Source organism: Protopterus annectens, chromosome 3.part1 (assembly GCF_019279795.1).
Source record: "Protopterus annectens isolate FY-2018-M chromosome 3.part1, PAN1.0, whole genome shotgun sequence".
NCBI classification, from domain to species: Eukaryota; Metazoa; Chordata; order Ceratodontiformes; family Protopteridae; genus Protopterus; species Protopterus annectens.
In genome coordinates, this window is record NC_056732.1 from 1,019,547,993 (window position 1) to 1,019,568,973 (window position 20,981).

Here is a 20,981-nt window from a genome sequence, read left to right on the forward strand (position 1 = left end):
GGGCAGTTTTTTCCCATCTCTTTCAACGTTCTGGTTTAAAAGCCGCACTTGCGCTTGTTTCCCTCCTTTTCTGCAAATAGCCTAGTCCAGATACAGAGTTGCTGTATTCAGGACTGTTGGTAAGCTTCTGAGCCCCACAGGCATTTCTGTGTTGGAGAGCCTTCTAGCTTATCAGTGGGACTGGTAAGCACTAGGTAGCCTGTCTACCACGTGAGGAGAGGTTATTGGCCCAGAAATTGTAGTTTATTGACCATTTGGACAGTCTGCCTGTCTCTTTCAACTTTCTGGCTTAAAAGACCACATCTGCAATTGTTTCCCATCTTTCCTGTAACTAACCTACTGGGTAACACTAGAAAGCCTTAAACTGATACAATCTTTCTAACTTAGGAGAGAGACTTTGGAGTGATTAAGTATCAGTTTTCTGTACTTCCTTGCTGTACTTAACTGTTTTCCACCTAAACGCAGATTTTGCAGCATTTATTGTGATTTAAAAGCTTGTTTTTTCACATATTGTACTTATTTGACTGTCTGCACTTTTAAAAAGTTTTGTTTAAATAATTTAACTGTTGTAGGCTACACACTAAAGTGCGATAGCCTTTTCTGATCATTTGTAGTCGTTTAAAGCTGTTTTGAGTGTATTTTTTACTGTTTTTGCCTTATCTTTAAAAAAATAAATAAATACATTCCTTGTTTCCCGCCTTTCTAAGCTAGAATAGTCCAGTTTTCACGCTAGTGCTGAATTCAGGGCTGCGACACTAGTTTCTGAGTTGCCCATACCTTACTTGGATAAAAGGAAGTTTCTCTGTTCACCTGTGAGAGAGGGGAGCCTTGAGCAACCTATCTGTCCCTGGAGGAATGGTTCCAGCTCAGAAGTTAGTAGTTTATTGGCCATTTTGGGCTAATTTCTATCTCTTTCATTTCCCTACTATAAAAACCTCGTTTGCACGGTTTTGCACACCGGGCAGTGCTGGTTAGCTATGGTTAAATTATTCCCGGCTCCACTAAGTCTCCTCTTCAGTTTTTCCCTTGAAACTAGTCTAACTCTCAACCTAAGCACTCAAAAGCATCTTACAGCCCAGCACTTGCTCAAACCTAACAGCAAGCACTAATATACCCTGACACTGACTGCCCAGCAGGGCAAGGCTCTTTACTCACCCCTCACCAACCAAGCGACTAAGCAGATCACCCTACTATTCAGGAATGACCAAAGGGCAACTTCAGTTGCACTCTCCAGTCCAGCTGGTGAATCTGGGTATCCTGAGGCAATGTTACAACTGCCTCATGTACACAGACAACCCTCTCCTCCTACAACAAAACATTAACATATGCGAGAGATGCAATTATACAGCCAAACTGGAAGCTAAGCTGTCTCCACCCAAGACTGGAACAGACAGTCAAGAGGAGAAGGTTAACACTTGCACCACAACTCCAGCCGCAGACAGACCTATTAAAACAGCACTGGCAAAGAATACACATAAATACATAAAATCATACTCGGAAGCTCTAAATAAAAATCTGCAAAAGCATCAGAGACCTCCAAAGCAGACACCCAAACAACCTGCACTTCCCGTCACAAACCAGACAACACATAAAACACAAAATCAGTGTGCCGCACAACCACAGCTCTTAAGGCGAAATAACATACCTAACACACTAGTAATAGGTGACTCTATAGTCAGGCACACTGACGTCCCACTCACTAGGCTGGACAAGCAGAAGGTTACAGTTAGCTGTCTGTCGGGAGCCAGAATCTGCCACATAACACAAGCACTCAGGTCACTCCAGAACAAGTACAAATATGACTCCGTCATTGTTCATGTTGGTGTGAATGACCTGAGACGTACCTCCCTGGACTACATGAAAAGAGACATGGAAGAGCTCTCTGATCATATAGCTCAGGCTGGTATGACCCTGACCCTGAGTAGCATCCTGCCCTCACCAAGAATGATACCTCAGTATAAAGAAAAAATGATCAGTTTCAACAATTGGCTACGCTTCTGGTGTCATTTAAAGGGGATCCAGTGTCTGTCAGCCTGAGACGAAATGCTTGACAAGCCGCTTTGCTTCGCAAGAGATGGCTTGCACCTGTCACACCTAGGCTTTTGAATAGTGGCCAAGGCTCTTGCTGCCCCCATAGTGCCTTTTTTAGGCAAGGCTCAAAAGTCAAACCCACCTCCGTAAACAGCACAATTAAAAAAAACTGAGGGTTATGCTACTCAACGCCAGGAGTTTAAATCTCAAAATGCACACGCTCGAAGCACTCCTCAGTATGGAGAACGTCGACATCTGTGCAGTAACTGAAACCTGGTTCAAAGCTCCAGGGAGCACCCCAGCACTACTGGGCTACAACTCATACCACATGTTTCGGCCACAGAACACGGACCGAAACACAAAAGTAGGGGGGTGTATCCATATTCATCAAGGATACCTACACCTCCAGGTTAGTGGTGCAGCATGATACCTCTGAGATCATCCATGTGCAACTAACATCGGGCAAATCTGCAATGCAAATTGTGGCCTGCTACAGATCACCCTCCGTGACCCAGGACCACCACTCCACCTTTCTGGAGACACTGGAAAACACAAAGGTCCTACCAAACACCCTGATATTGGGCGATTTCAATTACCCTACCATTCACTGGGAAAACTACTAGAGTACAAATTCTCAGGAGCAGCACTTCCTGGAATTCATCAACTCAAACGCCCTGGATCAGCTGGTAAACTCCCCTACCAGAAGTGGAAACACATTAGACCTGGTCATCACCAACATGGGTGACAGGTGTTTCACACCGGAGGTCAACCCGCCACTGGTTAGATCAGACCATAAACGAATCACTCTGGATGTCCACACTCCACCACCACCCCCAACTACGGAAACCACAGTAAAACACTTTTCTAAAGCAAACATCACGTTACTTAAGACAGAGGTGGTAAGTTTCACAGCCCTCACACTAAAGGATAATGCTGCCCAAGATGCAGAACCTTTACAAATGCACTCTATGAGCACCTACAAGGATACATGGATCGTGCCATCTCTAGCAAAATCAAGACTCACTCCTCTAAGAGAAGGAAACCAGTTTGGTGGACCCCTGCAATAAACAGGCTATACAATAGAAGGAGGAAACTAGTTGAGAAAAAAAGAAATCCAAAGAAGGAAAGACATCCCTGATCAGTATCAGAAAGAAACTGAGATCCCCCATGAAATCATCCAAGGCTAACTTCGAAAGAAAAATAGCTAAGGATTCAAAAGATAACTACAAAGCCTTCTTTAGCTATGTTAAGAATATAAGTGGCAACTCGCAGATATGCACTGAACTAGTGCAAAATAGCACAAAATATACTGAACCTACTGATATTGCCAACATCCTGGCAGATAGATTCAGTGCAAACTTCACTCCCCTCTCACCTCCAAAAGGGCCTACAACAATACCGGGAAAGTGTAGTGTCCCAAAAATCACAGACGCACAGGTGAAAACAGCCCTTTCAAAAGCCAAAAACACAGCATCAATGGGACCAGATGGTGTCCCAGGCTGCATCTTGCATGAACTACAGAACGAACTAACCTCCCACCTAAACATGCTGTTCAACCTCAGCCTCTCCACAGGCTACGTGCCCATAGAATGGCACACAGCAACGGTTATTCCTCTCCAAAAAGGAGGGGCCACAACTCACCACGGTAACTATCGCCCCATAAGCCTGACTAGCCTGGTCTGCAAGGCTATGGAGCGCATCATCATGGGACTCCTTAACAAAGACATTGGGAACCTCCAAACACTTGACCCAACCCGTTTGGCTTTGTTAAGGGCAGATCATGCTTACTAAACCAGGCTGACTTCCTAGAGACAGTCACCAAGGCCATAGATGAGGGAAAGGTGGTTCACACAGCCTACCTTGACCTTGCCAAGGCTTTCGACACCATTCCCCAACTCAGGTATTAACAGAAAAACTCACCAGCCTGAACATAAACCCCTACGTCACAAGATGGGTTGCCAACTGGCTTACAGACATAACTCACACGGTAAGAATAGCGGCTCCAGGTCAAACTCTAAACCAGTCAAGTGTTGTCCCGCAAGGCACGGTCCTGGGACCCCTACTGTTCAGCATATACTTCTCAGAAGTACAGGCAAACAAAGGAGGACTATGGCTAACCAAGGTCGCCGATGACTGCAAACTGGGAGCCATAATTGACTCTCTGGCTGACACGGACATCCTCCAAAAGGGCCTTACTGAGACGGACACCTGGTGTCAAAGTCATGGCCTCAAGCTAAATGCCAGAAAATGCATAGTCATCCCGTTTGGGAAAAACAAAACACCCACGAATTACCACATAGGTGGCAGCCCCCTTAATACAGAAGAGGTAATAAGAGATCTGTGGACCCAGGTAGATAGTAATCTCTCCTTTGACAATCATATTGCCAAAGTAGTTAGGAAATCCTTCTATATGGCCCATCTAATTACTAAAGGGTTTGCATCTAGAAATAAAGAGGTTATAGCGCCCCTCTACTCGTCACTCATTAGACCCATCATAGAGTACAATACCCCATTTCGGATGTACCTCACAAGACACTTCCAACAGCTGGAAAGACCACAAAAGTACCTCACCAAGAGGATTACTGGTCTCAAGCATATGTCCTATGCAGCCCGACTGAAAAAACTCCGGCTGTACTCAGTGGTACATCGCTTACTCAGAGGTGATCTCTGCTTGACTTACAACGTCATGTCCAACTCAGAATTGATGGACATGCTCCACCTAAAGAAATGCAAGTCATTGCGAGCCACGTGCTCTAGTGAGCTAAACCTCGCCACAACAATAAATAGAACATGCTGGAGGGATAAATTCCTGTCACAGAGACTCCCCATGCTTTGGAACAAAATTCCAAATTACATCAGGCAGAGAAACCTTGACGAGTGGATTGGTAACAGAAAATACACCCCTGGGATCACTTCATTGGCTCTGCTTGACAGAGGATCAGTTAATTAATCAAAGGGGCGGCGAAAGCCGACACACTCTGACTAGGCTTGTAAATGCCCTCAGGCAGATAGCCTAGCACCTACCTATGAACCTAAGTCTGCAATAATTCAAAAAGGCTAGAGGATGTAAGTGTAAAGTACATTGTCTACACTTACCATAAATGTAGATGTTCGAGTGTATTCACTGTTGCAGTCATTACATTTGGGTTATCTGCCTGCAGGAAACCCTCAGTCGGCCTGATTAACAAAGTCATGGGTCCTGCGTCGGTTGCTGTCCCTTCTTCCATGACATCAGGTCGTCAGGGGTATAAAACATGCAGCCAACGCCATTACATCAGTTTTTCTTGCCCCAGATGTCAGGTGCCCCCCTAATGGGAAGCAATTAAATATAAAAAGTACAAAGATATACCTCCAACAAAAAAGCAAATACACCAAAAAGGCTTTTAAGCAAAGTAGAGGAAAGTAGAGGTATAGCCAAAAGAAGTTAGAGGGCTGGAGGGTGGGTAACCAGGACTGCAACAGTGAATACACTCGAACATCTACATTTATCATAAGTGTACACAACTGTACTATGTTCTTCGTGTTTCACTGTTGCAGTCATTACATTTGGGTAGATTTCCAAAGCTATGGTTGGGAGGAGGAATTTAGCATTAGGGCCAGCTATAAGGCCCTGCAAGACTGCAGTGGCAAAGCCAGCTCTGGATTTAGAGAAAACTGGCAAATGATCATGCTTGGTGAACTCCAGGTAGCAGCTTCTAGGATGTCCCTGGTAGGGACACCTCTGAGAAAGGCTGCAGAGGTAGATGCAGCCCTGGTTGAGTGAGGTCTGATTCCCCTGGGGGATAGGTTTTCCATGGTGCTTATAGCAGAAATGAATGCAATGGCTTATCCATTTAAAAATGGTTTGCTTTGAAATAGCCTTCCCCTCTGCCCCTGCAGCAAATGCCACCAGCAGTTGTTCAGATTTCCTTTGAGGTTTAGTCCTTTCCAAGTAGAATCTAAGTTGTCTGTGCACATCTAAGGAATGCAGTATCCCTTCCCCTTTATTCTGTGGATTGGGAAAGAAGGTTGGCAAATGAATGGACTGATTAAGAACCACACTGGATACCACATTGGGCATGAAGGATGGATTGGTCCTGAGGGACACCCTGTCCGCATGAAAGATGATGAAAGGCTCCACTGCCATAAGGGCCTGTAATTCAGATACCCTTCTAGCTGAAGTGATTGCTAAAAGGAAAGCTGTTTTCCAAGAAAGAAATGTTAAGTCTGCAGTAGCAACTGGCTCAAAAGGAGGCACAGTGACTTTCTCCAAGACAAAGTTAAGGTCCCAGGTTGGGGTTGGAGCTCTCCTGGGTGGTCTCAGATTTCTGGCCCCTCTGAGGAACTGCTTGAGCAGTGGATGAGAGAAGTGGGGAGGTTCTGTGTTATAATAATCTGAAATGGCTGAGGCGTGGATTTTAATGGAGGAAAAAGACAGGCCCTTGTGAAACATCTCAGTTAAGTATTGTAAAATCTGAAGAAAACTGGGCGCTGCTGTGCTTATCCCTTGATATTGGTTCCAGGCACAGAATCTTTTCCATTTTTCAGCATAAGATTTTCTAGTACTAGGCCTCCTTGCCTCTAAACTGATATCCATCACAGGTTTGCTGAGGGATGGTAAAGGAGGGATTAAGTAATTAGCCAGGCTGCAAGGTTCAGTGTTAGAAGCTGAGGGTGCAGAATCTGGTTCTCCTGCTGAGACAGCAGGGAAGGAGTCTGAGGCAGGTGCCATGGAGATAATCGTGATACACTGCGCAGGAGGGGGTACCAGTGTTGGCGCGGCCAGTCTGGAGCAATCAAAATCATCCTTGGTTTGTCCTGTTTGATATTTTGTAATACTTTGGAAAGCAGAGGCAGAGGGGGGAAGGCATAGACTGATGGGTTTTTCCAGCTGAAGGACAGAGTATCCACATTCCAGGCTTGTTTGCGAGGAGTCCTTGTGCAAAATGTGTCCAACTGGTAGTTCTGGGGAGAAGCAAACAGGTCTATATCTGGGCTCCCCCATTTGCTTGTCAACATGTTGAAAATCCTTGGTTCCAGTTTCCACTCATGTGGGTCCATGAGGTTTCTGCTTAGTCTGTCTGCCAGTGTATTTAATTTTCCTGCCAGGAATTGAGATTGTAGGTGCACTTGGTAGCAAAAGGCTGTGTTCCACAATGCCATGGCTAGTCTGCAGGGGGGTAAGAATGTGTACCCCCCTGCTTGTTTATGTACCACACAACAGTGGTGTTGTCCATCTTTACCATTAGTTGTCCTGGAAGTATGTGGTCCTTAAAGGCTGTCAGAGCATTCTGTACAGCTAACATTTCTTTTTGATTGATATACAGGTGCATTTGACTTGGGTTCCATTTGCCCTGAATGCACTTCCCTGCCAGGCGAGCCCCCCAAGCATATAGTCTGATGCATCTGTTGTTAGGGTTTGGGCGGCAGGGGGTGGTGTGAAAGGTAGTCCTTGTTTTGGTGGCAGGCCTCTGCCCACCAAAGGAACTCTAGGCGTAGGCAAGGTATGATGGGAATCATTGTTTCTAGGTCTTGAGAATCTTGACACCATAGGCTTTTTAGATACCACTGTAGTTTCCTCATATGCAGTCTTGCATATGGAATTAGAAGAATGCAGGAAGCCATGAATCCCAAGGCTTGCAGTATTTGTCTTGCAGATAGCAGGGTTTTTGTGGCCACTTGATTGAAGTAGGTTGTCAAATGAATTTGTTTCTCTGGCGTGAGGTAAGCCATCTGGGAAGTTGTATTCAAGCTTGCTCCCAGGAATATAATTTGTTGACAGGGTATCAGGTGTGATTTCTTTTCATTTATGGTGTACCCCAGAAAAGTTAGCACCCTTTGTACAAAGGCCAGATGATTCAAAAGTATGTCCTAGCTTTCTGCCTGAATTAGACAATCATCCAGGTATGGGTATATTTGAATATTTCTTTGCCTGCAAAATGCAATAACTGGAGCTAGGCACTTTGTGAATACCCTGGGTGCAGTAGATAAGCCAAAGGGCAGTGCAGAGAACTGATAGTGCGTGTAGCCTGCTTTGAAGCGTAGGTATCTTCTGCAAGATTCCCTGATAGGGGATGTGCAGGTATGCTTCTTTTAAATCTAGTGTTGCCAACCAAGCATCTTTGCCTAGCATACGAAGTAATTGGTGGAGTCAGCATCTTGAATTTTGGAATCTCCAAAAAGGTGTTTAGAGTAGACAGGTCCAGGATAGGACGCCATGAATTGTCTTTTCTGGGTACCAGGAAAAGTCTCGAGTAGAAACCTTGTCCCTTTTCTTCTTCTGGTACCAGCTGAATAGCCTCCATGCTTAAGAGAGAAAGTACTTGTTTTTGGGCCTCTGCCCACTGATTTGGGGGTAGGTCTGACCACCCGCTTGGTGTTGGCAACGTGTGGAAGTGGAATCTGTATCCCTGGGACACTATATTTAAAAGCCATTTGTCCTGGGTAAGCAATCTTTCCCCCCAAAGGGGCAGTCAGTTGATAAGTGCTTGGAAATTGTAAAAGGAAGTAATTGAGACAGTTTACCATGGGGGGAGTTTATTATTCCCACATTTGGAAGTGGGGGGCCCCCCGCTACTTAGTTCTGTGTGTCCCCCCCTAGGACTGAAAACTGGGGAATTTGCTGTGTCTGGGTTTGGCTTGAGAAGACCTGGAAGGGGCTGGAAAGGACCAATTCTTAGAGGGACAGTGCCTACTAAATCTAGTAGGCTGAACTTGTAAAAAATCTTTTAACAGTTTGCATGGATTTAGCTTTATCTTCCATCTTTTTAAGAACTTCCTCAGCCTTGTTGCCAAACAGGCGGTCCTGATTTAAAGGAGCATCCAACAATTTAGCTTTAACATGATCAGGCTAAGATTGCTCCTTCAGCCAAGCATGCATTCTGAGCGCAGACCCAGTAACAGCAGCCCTGCAAGAGGCCTCTAATGAATCAAAACCACATTGCAAAGTATGTTTTCCAACTTGTTCAGCAGAATGCATTAAATCCTGTAATTCTTTATTTTCAATACAGTCAGGAATCAACAACATTTTCTGTTTAAGAAGTCTAATAGCATGTTGCTGATACTTTAACATATGAAACTGGCAGTTTAAAGCCCTAATGGCCAAAGTTGCAGAAGTGTAAACCTTCTTACCCCATCTATCCAGCATCCTGGAGTCTTTATCAGAAGGGGTAGGATGTTTAGCAGTAGAAGCCTTAATGCCCTTGGGTCCCTGTGAAACAGTCTCTGGATCTGCAATAGGATTTTTATAAAGGAACTTGTGGGAATCCGGGACCTTGTAGTATCTGTCAGGTTTTCTGGGAGCAGGGGGCAGGGAATCAGGGACCAAACTAGATTCCGAAAAAGCATAATCAACAATGTCTAGTACAGAAGGAATAGCTAAAGGCCTATGTTGAGGTAGGAGAAGGAAATCCCTAAGCCTCTATTTGAATTAGAAAAATCCTGGCTTTCCCAGTAGAAATGCTCCCTTAGAGTGTGTAAGGCTTCCCCAAAAGAAAAATCATCGGAGGGAGTGGAGTCCTCTGCATCAGAATCTTCATAAGTAGATAAGGGCAAATCCAGATCATCAGAAGAATCAGAAAAAACAGAATCCTGAACGGAAGATTCATAATCAACTTCAGTCCTAGGCCTCTTAGAAGGGGGGGGGGGAGGTGGCTACCCCTGATTAGAGTTACTAGATCTTCAACCATTCTTATCATTTGTTTTTTAGGCATAGAGGCCTGAGCATGTGGCCTGGGCATCATTTTTTTAGGCATGGATCGAGATTTAGGCCTAAGTAAAGAAGGAGGTGCCAGTTTAATATGCAAGTCCGTAGGCCTGAATACACCCTCAGAAGCCGGTGCCTACACAGCGATTCCAGACCCATCCAAGGTAGAGACATCCGCGGGTTCCATAGTTGAAGCATCTCGCAGCATACCGGATTCTGAATGGGTCTCAATAGAGGCCTGCGCATCAGAAGTAGCGGGTATCAGGGGCTGCGAAAGCGCCTCAATGAGTACTGGCGACTGGCTTAGGAGAAGCGTCGTCGGCAGTTTTGGACCTTGTCGGCTTGTCTCTGTCTTTATCTTTGTGTTTTTTCAGAATCCCGGTAGTCGGATGGATAGCCAACAACATTTCTGGATAATTAAACTGAGAATCAAAATATTTAGAGGCGAAAATATACCGACGACGGATAGTGCGCTGATTAAATAAAGCACAAAATTGACAGCAAGGTACGTCGTGGTCATGGCCTAGGCAAGGAATACAGTAGGAATGAAAATATTTATGAGGTATTTGCTTTCCACAAGTAATGCAATTATTAACTTTTACTGACATCGGTAAGGAGCAAGAAAAAGTTTCCCCAATGGGATACTTAGCTTTAGTTGAAGACTTTGGTTCTGAAACTCGAAAACGAAAATTTCAGGAGTCGGCCGACTGGCACTTGTGAACTGCTTCTGCTTTGGGCACCGCACGGCAAGAAACATTGATGTAATAGCATCAGCTGCTTGTTTTATATCCCTGACAACATTACGTCATGGAAGAAGGGACAGCAACTGACGCAGGACCCAAGACTTTGTTAATCAGGCCGACTGAGGGCTACCTGCAGGCAGATAACCCAAATGTAATGACTGCAACAGTGAAACACGAAGAACATACTAGGTTATACATAATAAAGTGGATAATTTTCCCCAGAGTTAATAGATGGAGCAGGCTGAAATAGGTGAAGGAAAGTAAAAAGGAGATATCCAGTTTGAAAAATCCTGAGAAAGTTTTAGAACAGAAAATTTCCACACACAGCAGGCTGAATATAAAAACAAGTAAATTATGACAGAAACCTGGTGTGGCTATAGACAGCAAAAAAGTGAACAGATGGTCATAATGCTACTATATAGCATTCTGAGCAAACTAAATGGACAAAATAAAACTAATCATTGGTAATCGCACTACAGTTCATCTGTCCTTAAACTCAAAATGCATAATGAAGTGGTTATTTTAATATTTCAAACCAAAATGTGCTTGTTTCGCATACTAACATAGATTTTATAAAGGATATATGGAAATGCAATCACTAAGCTATGGTTACAATCCTATTCTACACCACATTCCATTAAGGTTCATGGGGCATCAGACTGTATTTTGAAAAGCAATGTGTACAAGGCATGAACTAGTCCCAGAAGGGGCACAAGCCTGAGGCTTATTCATTTACACTTCCACCATGATGCAGCACCACTGATTCACCTGAAAAAATGACTTCTGAAATGTTGAGGAAGGCAAGAGAAAATGAAGATCCTGCCAAAAACATAAAAAGATCATCACCCAGAAGGCAACAGCTGAGAATCAAAACAGTTAAAGCAGTGCTGTGAGGCACCAGCTCAATAAGCACTGTGCCACCATAACACCACAAATGGTTATTCATGAACCTTTTTTAATTTTTTTTTTAATATTAATATTACGCAAAAACAGAACAAGGTACAGTTGTGCAAATAAACTTACCGTAACAATAGGTGTTCTGATAGATCGCTTCTGCAGCAGTCTAAGCGAAATGTGTAAATTACCACAGCTTAGAAAGCTAGCAAAGGGAGGAGGGCCAGTAAAATAAGACTCTTGGACCCCTGGAGTGCATTTCTAACAAAGCCTGTTCTGGACCTGGAAAAGAAATCCAGTTTGTAGTGCTTTATAAAAATGTGTACAGAAGACCAAGTTGTTGCCTCTAGACTACTTCTTGAGTCCTTCGCTTAACAGAAAGCCACCAAAGAAGCCAAACCGTTGTAGAACTGTCTCTAACCTTGTCTTGAAGTGGCTTACTATGGAGAGTGTAACAAAAAACAATAACATATGGCAACCACCTGGAAATGGTCAGCTTTGGTACTGTTTGATTTTTCCTCTTACCCTTATAAGAAACAAATGTCTAATTAGCTTTCCTGAAGGTTTGAGTTTTGTCTAGTTAGCATTAGAGTTCCTGTGGACATTCAGAGCGTGAAAAGCTTGTCTCCCTTATTCTTGGGTTCAAAAAAGAAGACAGGGAAATGAATAGTCTGTCTTAAAAGTAAACTCTGAGTCCACTTTAGGCATAAAAGGAGGACTGATTCACAAAGAAATCCTGCCCTTGTGAAAACTAAGTTGAGACTGATTTGATTCACTGTAAGCGCTTGTAACTCAGATACTCTCCTGGCAGATGTTATAGCAATAAGCAAAACAGTCTTCCATGTTAAGAACATCATTTCAGCCTGATAAACTGGTTTAAATAGAGAAACAGTAAGCTTTTCAAGTCCAAAGTTGAGATCCCAAGGAAAAGCTACCTGTTCCCTGAGTGAACATATATTCAACACCCCTTTCAAAAACTGAGCGTGGTTAGATGGGGGGATCAAAGGGCAAACAAGCAGAAATGGCCAAAAAATGCACTTTGGGAGAAGAATATGAAAGGCCAGAGGACAGTAACTCTCACAAATAATCAAGAACCATTGGCAGCCACGTCTAAAGAGGGTCCTGGACTTTGGAGTACGACAAACTAGAAAAATCTTTTCCAATTGCATATACACAATTTCCTAGTAGTAGTTTTTTTCACCTCATTCATTACCCACTGAACATCCTACACATCCTCAAAAAATAAATAAATACAAGATGCCTAAAATGTATTAAAATTCTATCATCCAGCCAGTCAGCCGAAGATTTTTTCAGGTCAGGGTGCATCAAACAACCCCCAGTCTTGTGTAAGCAAATTCAGTCTGTGGGAAAGCTTGTGGTAACTGCCTCAGGCTAGACTGAAGAGAAGAAGAATCAGTTATCTGTGCCAAAAGGGAGTCACCACCATTACCTTTTGGGAACTGTTGATCTTTACAAGAATCCTTGATATCAGTGGAAAAGCATACAGTAAAATTCCTATCCAAGGGAATGAGAAGGCATCTGTCTTCTAGCCCTGTTTGCAAGGAGTCATAGAGCAGAATTTCTCTGGCTGGCTGCCCTGCTTCAGAAATTGATGGATAGTTAGACCAGACGACTAAGGCTTTGAGCGGTTTACTGTATCCAAGGTACAGGGTTTGATTCCTTCTGCCTTCATTTGCCTGCTGTGTGGCTCTGAGCAAGTCACTTAACCAGGCAGTGCTCCAGGGTCATTCCTGAAAATGTCTAGTGGGCTTACCTAGTCAACAAATAGGTGAAATAAAACAGAACACTGAAGACCCTTTTTAGGCTTCATTTATGCCAAATGCCACATAACCCTTCACAAAAATGATTAATACTGTAGTACAGTTACAACTAGAGTTCTAGGTTTTGCTTAACAAGAAGCTTGTATTAAATGTGGGAAAGGATGTTGTTGCAGAAAAAGACCAACCAGGTGTGGCAAAACAGTGGCTTAGCAACATTTCTTTTAAATAAGAACATCTTTATTAAATTATCACTTATGACATAGGCAATCATACATTTATATAAATGAAAACTATATTTACTTATTTTCAGTTGTAGATGTTATGCATAGGTAGGTACTGGGCTATCTGCCCGAAGGCATTTATAAGCCTAGTCAGAATGTGTTGGCTTTTGCCGCCCCCTTAGATTAGTTCCCTGTGCCTCTGTCCAGCAGAGCCACTGAAGTGATTCCCGGGGTAAACTTTCTGTTTCCCAGAGTGTTAGTGAGGAGTTCTGACTAATGTACACTGGAATCTTGTTCCAAAGCATGGGAAGTCTCTGGGACAGGAATCTATCCCTCCAGCATGCCATATTTATTGTTGTGGTGAGGTTTAGATCCCTAGAGCATTGCGACTCGAGGGGATATGGTTTTCTTTAGGTGGAGTATGTCCATCAATTCTGGGTTGGACATGGCCTTGTATGTCAGGCAGAGATCACCTCTGAGTAGGCGGTATGCAACAGAGTACAGCTGGAGTTTCTTCAGTCAAGCTGCATAGGGCATCTGTCTGAAACCAGTGATCCTCTTGGTGAGGTACTTCTGTGGTCTTTCCAGCTGTTGCAGGTGTCTTGTAAGGTACATCCCAAATGGGGCACTGTACTCTATGATGGGTCTGATGAGTGACGAGTGGAGGGGCACAATGACCTCTTTTGATCTGGGTGCGAACCCTTTTGTGATTAGGTGGGCCACATAGATGGATTTTCTAACCATTTTGGCAATGTGATTATCAAAGGAGAGATTACTATCTACTTGGGTCCCCAGATCCCTTATTATAACTGCTTTTTTGGCAGCCACCAGAATTGGACTCAGCAATGCCTTACTATGTCTAGACTATTCAGATTCTGTAGCATAGCTCAAATAATTTCCTTAGTTACACCAATCTGCCTAACCAGTATTTCTGTTACAGTACTCCGCAGGGAATTTTTAAAGTTTGCCAACTTATTACACTCCCAAAAAACATATTTCCAGTTACCTCTTTCTTCCCCATCACTCCTCCAACATATGCAATCTACGTGAGGAAACAATCTTTGTAGTCTGCTTGGGGTACAAAAATACCCATGCAAAAACTTCTAAGCAAAGATCTTAAATTGCCTACACTTTGTTGTGTATTTGGGAGCCATACATATAACCTCCCCCCTTGTGAATTGCTTATCCAATCTCTCTTCCAAAACCTTTCTAACCTCCTCTGACCGATTCCTGTAGTTATCATATAATACTTTACATGCCCTATTAACTATCCCTTAACAGCAGCTTCTGTTCTAGATTCTACAAAAACACTATCATTCGCTTTGGATAGTGATGGCAATCTCTAGCCTGCAGTTCAAATTAATTCTTGGCCTCTTCCCATTTCTGTTATCCTTCACCCTCTAATTATTTGCTTCCAATATTGCTTCCAATATATTGGTTCCTTTGCCAGTTTTCTCCAGTAAATTCCAGCCCCTCTTGCTTATTCTCTGTACCTCTAATTGCAGCCATCCCTATATGCAAAACCTCCTTTCTCCACCCCCATCCTGGCTTACTTCTTAGCTTACTTTCTGTTATTTTATGCATATTATAATATGTATGGTTACTGCATTCTCCTTAAGGACCTGTAATCAAAATCAGTCTCTCCTTGTTTCTTGAGCTTTCTCCTTATTTTATCAACATTCCTTTCCACTCTGAATCATAGCGTTCTGATTGAGCTATGTATAGGAGCCTTAACAGTGTAGCTCTGAAATACCCCTTCAAATCAGGTAATCCTAAACCATCTTATTCTACTGGAAGGATTAACTTATCCCTCTTGACTCTTGCCCTCTTCACCTCTCAGATAAAATCCTTCAATTTGTTTTAATTTCTATCCACAATTTCCCCTCTGGTTGATAAAAATATACTTGACCTGAGTGAGATGATAAGAGGTACTGTCAGCCATGCCAGGAGAAGTAAGGCAGGGGATGTGTAACATATGAATGCACAGTTAGCTTGAATTCTGTAAAGAATTATATGTCATTTGTGTATCAAACTGATTTGTACAGACGCTTGTATTTAAAATGTATTTGTAAAGTTGCTTGCGTTAAAAATGTATCAACAGTGTGCCCTGCTGGAAAGAAAAGAAATGTCCATGTATTATTTTAAGTGAATTAAATACATTTGTTTTAACAGAAGATACTGGAAGAGAAGAGATTAATCATAAACCAGCTGCAGCAAACTTTTAAAATAGCAAGGAATTAAAATTAATGTGCCTAGGCCATAAAGATGTTATCTCACATTTCTGAATGAAGCCAGAGACACAATGTCTGTAGGAAGTATAGTTTATCAGCTCCTGTAGGAAGAAGGGAAGTATTTTATGGTTTTATAACTTCCAACAGCTGCACCAGATCTGAGCAATGCTCTTTTGTGTGTATTATTAATATGTAGGTGCTAAAATCCTGACAGCTTCTAGCGATGGGGAATAGTGTGGGAAACAGTCAAATGACCAGATGTGTGTGATGTCATTCTGTAAGCCAGAAATAATATTTAGACATTAGTACGAGATTGCTCTCAGCATTCTGTATTCTGTCTTGGATCTGAACAAGGACCACTCAACTACATCACCTTGCCTTGCTCAATTAAGTATGCAGGAACAGTAATTCTGTAGATCAGGTAGGAAAATATTGTGAAAACAATTAAGTATTGTTTTTCTGTAACTGTGTGAATCTTTCCAGCTGTGTTATTTTTGATATTACCTATGACTGAAACTCTGGTGTTTACTGTAAATAGATATTTTGTATTTTCATGTTCTTATATTTATTATTAAACATATTTAAACTTTTCAGTGTGGCTGATCCTTTTAGAAATATTTAAGCTTTGAGAGTATTTGCATATATTTATTTGGTCATACTGTAACTCTGGCCACTCCTGAAAGCCTTACTGCTTGGTCAACATTACCACTTTGTATCAGTATTAATTTCACTTAACTTCAGCATAATTGGGTACACTTTTAAGAGCCTTAGGTAGCTGCCTTTGTAGTAACTAGTGGCTGTGATAACTACCTTATAAGTCTTGGCAAGAGGAAGAACAAGCAGGTAAATCTGCGCCAGCTTTTCCCAGGTGTGTGTGAACATTTTTTTTTAAATACATAATTTCAGCGTTTGTGTTATACACATACACTAATGTTTGACAGGTTGATCTTTTATACAGTTATTTCTTGACATATCCATTTGAACCTATATCACATCTCACAATTTTTTTTGTTTGAATGAAAACCGTCAAATAAAAAACATTCCTCCAGAGCACCCCCAAAACCTATTAACTAACACACAAAACTATGTACATCTTCAAATAATGACATTTAACCCTCCCAATAGCAGCAACTGTCCCAGAATGACAGCTAAACTCACAGGCTTGAATTAACCTATAATGACGGTTATCCATGCTAGCAAGCATGATGCAGCTTGTGCTTCTACTTCCAATAAGTGTATTATGTTTATTCCTTTCCTAAATGAAGAAAACTTTGTTTTCAGAAAACATTATCTCCTAGCCAGTGAAAGAAAGTACTCTGTTTTTATTGCTTCAGACTGTCTCTTTAGAAACATGAGAACCAGACAAACAATTGTGTTCCACTACACATATTGCACTGTAAACATTTGTGTGCTATATGGAAACACTATTCAGTATTCATTACATTCACGGTTCTTTTATTTATTTGCTTCCCATGAAAAATTGCTATTAAATCAAGACAAGGGTTTTAATCCAGTCATTCCCCAATGTGAAAATAAGAAAAGGCATATCAATTTTACTTGCATCATGATGTTTTGTCCAGGCATTATTCTCTTTTTACATTGCAGTGCCTACATTTCTTAAAACTGAACAAGACGAAAGAAGGAAAAAAAATCAGGGACACCTGTCTACTTTACTATCCCTGTTAAACACACAACTATCTGAAAAAGCTTTACTTTATAGCATGCAGTCAATGCCATGTATTATAAAAATACTGTAAAGACCATTTTTTTTACTCACAGTTAAATTCTTTCCATCCTCTTCTCCTCTGTTAAATCATCCAAACATTAACATATCCTTTGGTGTCCCCTAGAAGTTTAACAAAGTTTTAAAAAAATCCAGTATTTCCAGGTTTTCTTATTCCATCATACTTCACAAACATAATTAATGCTTTGTAATCCCACATTTAATTAATTTCTAATTTCTGAGTGGTTGGTTTTCTTCTTGTCGATTTCCATTTTCAATTTCAGTCACTAGTTCATTTCCAAAGTACTCCTGGCTCTTGAACTTTTTTCTGTTTCTCAAGCATCTTCCTTTGGAACACTGGAAAAGGTTTCTCTGGCATAGTCGCTCTATGGGCTTTATCATCAGAAGATTAAGAAGAGAATCCCCTTTTGTTTGACAACTCGCTTTTATTTTTTTGACAAACTTTCGCATTTCCTCCTTAGTATGTTCTGCATTAAAGAATGATTTTAACCCTCCAGGAAAATATATTCTGAAAATAGTTGATATATTACCTTGAATCTCATACCAGCTTCTCAATATTCACCGATTGCTAGAGTAAATTTACTCTTCTGTCTGGTGTACAGTGAGCAATCATTTTCCACAAACACTCTATTGTCTGCCACTTAGTACTTTCTCTTTCTGTCACAGTTTTGTCAGAATCAACTCTTTCTGCTGCTAGGATTGCAGGTTTACTATTAACGGTCTGAGTTGCTTTCTCATGGCCAGGTTTGCAGCATACATGTGGTGTGCCTTTTCAATTAACAACAACTATTGCGGAATACCAGTCCAGTTGCTTATTTGTGCTTTCACAAAATTAATACAGTCTGTTCCTTCCTGTTTCTCTGGTACAGCAGAATCTCAGGTTTTCCCTACATGCTCTGCCCCTCTAATTCTACCATTTTTTGACACATCTTTTCTTGATCAGTGTCACACTCAGCCAGCATTTTTTTCCAAATCATTTGATTTTTTGCAGTTTTATCAGATCATCTGAATATCTTTTTAAAGCTTATTTTTTCAAGTCTTTTGTTGTTAGAGGTGATATAGTCCATCAGTGTTTCCTTTATTTTAATTAGCTTTGAGCACATTTGTCTTATTTTTTCCTCTAGATTACTGGAAGTCGTGTTTTGACCTAAAGCTGGAGCTTGAAAAAGAAGTTATGTGATCACCATAACAATGCATCTGTGATGTCCATTTTCATTCTTCCTCAACGTTGAGATCAGATCCTCTGATCTGACTCAGCTGCATTTTTACAGCTCATGGATACTACAAGCTCTCAAGGCTCCTCCCTTACCCATAATCTAGCAGTTCCCCTCTTTACCCCAGATCTTGTTTGCCTTGCTTTATTGTATATAGCAATGAAATTAAAGCTTTTATATGGAAAGTCACTTTCTAGAGCTCAAACAACAGGAACTCCGGTTCCTATAATAATTTCATATTCTTCTGGGAGCTGGAGGGAGGGGAGTTGAGGAAGAATGACAATGGAACGCACAGATGTAATGTTATGGTGAATACATAACTTCTTTATCTGATGTTGTCAAGTTTCATTCATTCTTCAACATGTGGGACATAGTCACCAAATGTCTGAATACCGAATGGACCCTAAGGAAGGAAATTCTTGAGTACTGCTGAGCCGAAGGATGTTCTTCCCCTACAGATCAGATCCAACTTGTAATGAGTGACAAAGGTATGAGGATTAGCCCAAGTTGCAGCTGCACAGATATCATCCATGGAAGACATGGAGAAAAAAAAACTGATGAAGTTGCCATGGATCTGATTGAATGGGCTCTTGAAGGCTTTGGCAAGGCCATATCAAACTTGTTACACACAAAGGAAATGCAATCTGTTACCCAATTTGATAAAGTTACTTTGGTAACTGGTTCCCTCAATTTCATTTCTGAAAAGGATATAAACAACTGATCTGATTTTCTAAATGTCTCTGTTCTGTGTAGACAGAAAAGCATTTGTCTGTGGACATCTAATAAGTGCAAAATGTATTCTCCCTCATTTGAAACATTTGAAAAGAACACAGGGAGGTTAATAAATTGATTGATGTTACATCCTGACACCACCCTAAGAAGAAAGGATGGAGTGGTTCTTAAGGACACTCTATCCTTAAGAAATATTAAATAAGGAAGCTTAGAAGATGAAGCTTGAAGTTCCAAACCTCTCCTAGCTGATGTTATGGCTAGCAGAAATGCAGTTTTCCAAATCAAACATTTAAATCACATTTTGCAGCCAGTTCAAATGATTTTTGAGTTAGAATCCATAACATTAAATTCAAATCCTGCTGTGGAGTAGGATCTTTAAAGGGTGGTTTGAGAAGAAAGGTTCCTTTTATAAATGCTTACAAAGTCATGAAGAAGCCAACATGGAATATGGAAATTGGAAATGGCAGCTAACTGAACCTTAACTGTTCAGGGACTAGCCCCATAATTAAAAATAGAAGCCAGAAATTCAAGAATTGTAGGTACTGCTGCTGAAAAAAAATCAATGTGTTGCTGCTGTGCCCAAAAGACAAACCTTTTCCATTTGCTTTTGTAAATTTTTCTAGTGGAAGCCTTGTGGAAAAACAAAAGAATGTGATGTACTGGGGAAGAGAGAGTGGGTTTGTCTAGCTGTCAATGGAATTGGAAAAAAACATGCAGTCAACTTGAGGCCCCAAATGTCTGGATGAATCATGTCTTTCAGGTTAGAAAGGAGGTCTGTAATTGGATACAGAATCCAAGGCAGGTAAACTAGATAAGACCAAAGGAAGGGAAACCAAATGTGATGATGTCAATAAGGGGCAATGAGGAAGACTGTGCTCTTCATTCGAGTTGCCTTCTGAAGAAACTTGGGAATCACAGGTGCTAGAGGGTAGGCATAAAGGAGACTGGAGGGCCAATCATGAAGAAGACCATCTGTCAGCGACTTTTCCGGTGGGGGGGGGGGGTCAGGGCAAAGAACCTGCTGCACTTGTTGATAGGAGATGCAAAGAGGTCACTGCACGGCTTGCCCCATTGGCCAAATATCTCTTCTGCCATTCTGTTAGAGACCACTAGTGAGGTAATAAAATGGACCTGCTCGACATGTCTGGTATCACACTGGATTTTCCCGGTATGTGCACTGCTATCAGAAATTTATTTGAAGAGATCGCCCACACACACTCAGCCTCTTGACATAAGGGGTAAGAGCTGGTTCCTCATTGTTTGTTGATGTATCATACTACTGACATACTCTCCATCTGAATCGCAATAGTTCCAGAAGGGAAGACAGCCTTGGAACACCTGAAACCATAAGTGTACTGCTCTCATTTCCAGTACACTGATATTCATGTTGGCCTCTTTGGGAGGACCAAGTGCCTTGGACAGTCTTTCCCAAGAAACACTCCCCACACCTGATCTGGGAAGTGTTCGCGGTCACTATGGCCTTGGGCTGAGGGAGGATGAATGGATGACCTTGTAGTATTTGATTGGAGTGAATCTACCAGCAAAGGTACTTTTTGCATGCCTGAGTTATACTGATCTTGGTGGACAGGTTGATGTAGAATGGACCACTGGGCTGCTAATGTCCATTGAAGAATTCTCATATGGTATCTTGATAATGGAATTAGAACCCTCACTGCAGACACTGATCCCAAGCTTTGTAAAAACAG

At 41.8% G+C, this 20,981-nt stretch overlaps 1 protein-coding gene across 2 annotated transcripts in view; it reads right to left on the reverse strand.

Annotated features, from left to right (window-relative positions):
- AFG3L2 (AFG3 like matrix AAA peptidase subunit 2) overlaps positions 1 to 20,981 on the reverse strand; it is a 1,447,137-nt gene that overhangs the window by 971,457 nt on the left and 454,699 nt on the right. The gene's annotated exons all lie outside the window — the stretch shown is intronic.